Genomic DNA, 2,963 nt, shown 5'->3' with positions numbered 1-2,963 from the left:
AATTATTTATTATATTTCTTTTAAAATAAACACTTTTAATATAAGTATTTATTGTTTAAGTTAATTTTTTAAAAAAAACTTAATTAAATTATTTATCCAAATTAGACCTTATGTTTTATTGAAAAAATCTAAAATTATTTGCCATGATCATTTTATTTAATAATTAAATTAAAGTATAAATGCTTCACTATTTATTTCTAAGAAAAATGCTTAATAAATATTATATTGAAATGTGAAAATGACAAATATATATTTAATTAAATTCATTAAAAATAGGAAAACATGTTTTATTCATTAGATAACTTGTAAGATTCATTTTTGAACATTGAGTATAAAAATCAATTTTTATAAAGTTAAGTAATAATAATATAAAAATATTAAATCATACTTGGTAATTATCTAAAAGATATTTAGTTATGGTCATTTGAGAGGGAGAGAGAGATATTATAGTTGTAAACTTGTAATTATAAACTTCTCCTAAAATCCATTCTCACTTAACTTTCATGGATTGTCACTTTATCAAATTGAAGATGGCTAACTTCACATAATGAAGAGTCCCATCAAAATATAGTTTGATATACTGTGAAAATTCAAATATAATTGTTTTTATATAAAGTTAATAATTAAAAATTGTTAGATAATTTGATAAGTTTAATTAAATTATTAGTTAATAATTTTTAATAATAATTAATTTTATATAAAAATAACTTAATGTGAATTTTTGTCTTGATATATATGTCTATATATAGAAATAACATACAAAAGTATTTTCAACAAATAATTTATTGTAATTTGAGACATATTAAAGAAATTTTAATCAAACTTTACTTGTAACATTACATATTTAGATGCTAAAATTATCACTTTAAAGGTTTTTTAGTTAGTGAGGTTGTTATTCAATAAAAAAAAGGTTACTTTTTTATTTAAGATTATCTAAGTTCTAAACAATACTAAAAGAGTTATGAATATATATTATTTTCAAAAACTGTATACATATATTCAATTTTATATTATTAAATTAATAAAAAAATAATTATTTTTATATTATTATTGAAATATTATTTAAATAAAATAATATAATAAATTAATTATATAAAATATTTTTGAATTAAAAAATATAAAAACAATTTTAAGTATATCAAAAATATCGGTGTTTTAATTATTTTAACCGTTAATTTTAATTAATATATATTATATATATTTTTATAATTTAAATCAACAGTTAAAACAACTGAAATATCGATATTTTCGATATATTTAAAACTATTCAAAAAGTATATACAATTCGTGTTTCAAACTTGTCGTGATTCTTTTAGATTTTTCCTCGCTAAATTTGTGTTCCATTTTTAGTAGTTTTTTTTAATTATATTTATTCTTTTGTAATGTTTCTGACTTTCTGAGCATGTCAGTGTGGGTTATTCAAAGCTGATCGGATTTTTGTAAAATCCGACGTGGCAGTGAATCAAAGTTGGGACCACTGGCTGCTGCTTTCAGGCATTCAGCTATATATTTTAACCAATACGGCATGTCGTTTTAGGAAGTTTCGTTCCGCTTCTTAACTCATTGACTCATTGTCAATTTGTCATAGAAGCTTCAATTGGGTCCCACCGGTAATAATTTTTTTTTAAATATTTAAAAAAAATCATTTTGTTTTGCCAACAGGATCATAAGTAGTGTTTGTTTTGTAATAATGGGACAGAGACAAAGACACAGTATCATATTTGTTGGTTCAAAAATTAATACTAAAATTTTTGTTTCTGTTCCCAAAATTTCAGTATTTTAATATATCCAAAAAATAGGAACACAAAGAACTGATATTTTTGAAAACAGAGACTGAAACTTTAATAACATTTTATACCTAAAATATTCTCATTTTAATTAATTAATTCCAATTTTATCCTTTGTGTAAATTAAATTAGAGTTTTATTTTTATTTAAATTTTTGTCTCTCACTTTATACCAAACAGAATACTAAAACTTATTTCGGTCTCTGTCTCTTAGTCTTTGTCTCTCAGTCTCAGTTTTTCAGTATCTGTCTCTCCACCAAACGCTACCAAAGTGAACACCTAATTCGATTTCTATCTTTTTTTGAAGGACATCACAATTTTTGTCCAAAAAAAAAGACAAATTAACTCTTGTTTCATATTTTTGTGAGACATTACAATCATTCCGTCATCTCTTATAGTCAAAACTAACGAAAATGTCTTACGTGTCAATTAACGTTAATAATGTGGAGATTAATAATCGTTGGTCATTAAAAAATGGACAAGGGTTGATCTGTCCCGCTTTAGAAAACAAAAACGACGTCGTTCAAAATTCTAAAACGTTACGTTTCTAAAGCGAGACAAATCGATCCCTATTCATTTTTTAATAGCTAACGTAAAATTTAATAGAGTGTTAATCTCCACATTATTAACATGACACGTAAAATATTTTTATATTTTTATTTGTTTTGATCAAAGAAAATGATAAAAAGAAAACCGCGATGTCTTACGAAAATATGGAATCGAATTAAAAAAAAAAACAAAAATCAAATTAAATATTCACTTACAAAATAATAAATAATTTATCGTAAATTTAAATTTCACTTAAAAATTTATCTCTGAGTAATAAATTACTAATCATATAAAATAGAATTTAAATCCTAAATCTTACTTAAACAAAATCACGACTAACTCAAATCGGCACATACTTATATGAAAACAATTAATCACAGTTGTGTTTATAATAAATTGAATTTGACAAATTTAACTTAAGGCATCAAGTCATACTTTTTTAGATTTCGTTATTTTTATCTTGAAAGTTAGTGTACGTGGCTTTTATTCGTTTATATGTTACTAACTTAGTTAATGATTTATTATGCTATGCGATGTCTTAATTCAGTTCCCCTTTTTATTTCCATCATCTTCTATTTTGTCTTTTTCACAATCTTGGGGGATTTAAAAGGTGTCATGGCTTTATGCA

The sequence above is a fragment of the Arachis duranensis genome, chromosome 1 (assembly GCF_000817695.3).
Source record: "Arachis duranensis cultivar V14167 chromosome 1, aradu.V14167.gnm2.J7QH, whole genome shotgun sequence".
Taxonomy (NCBI): Eukaryota; Viridiplantae; Streptophyta; class Magnoliopsida; order Fabales; family Fabaceae; genus Arachis; species Arachis duranensis.
This window is presented reverse-complemented; position numbering follows the sequence as displayed.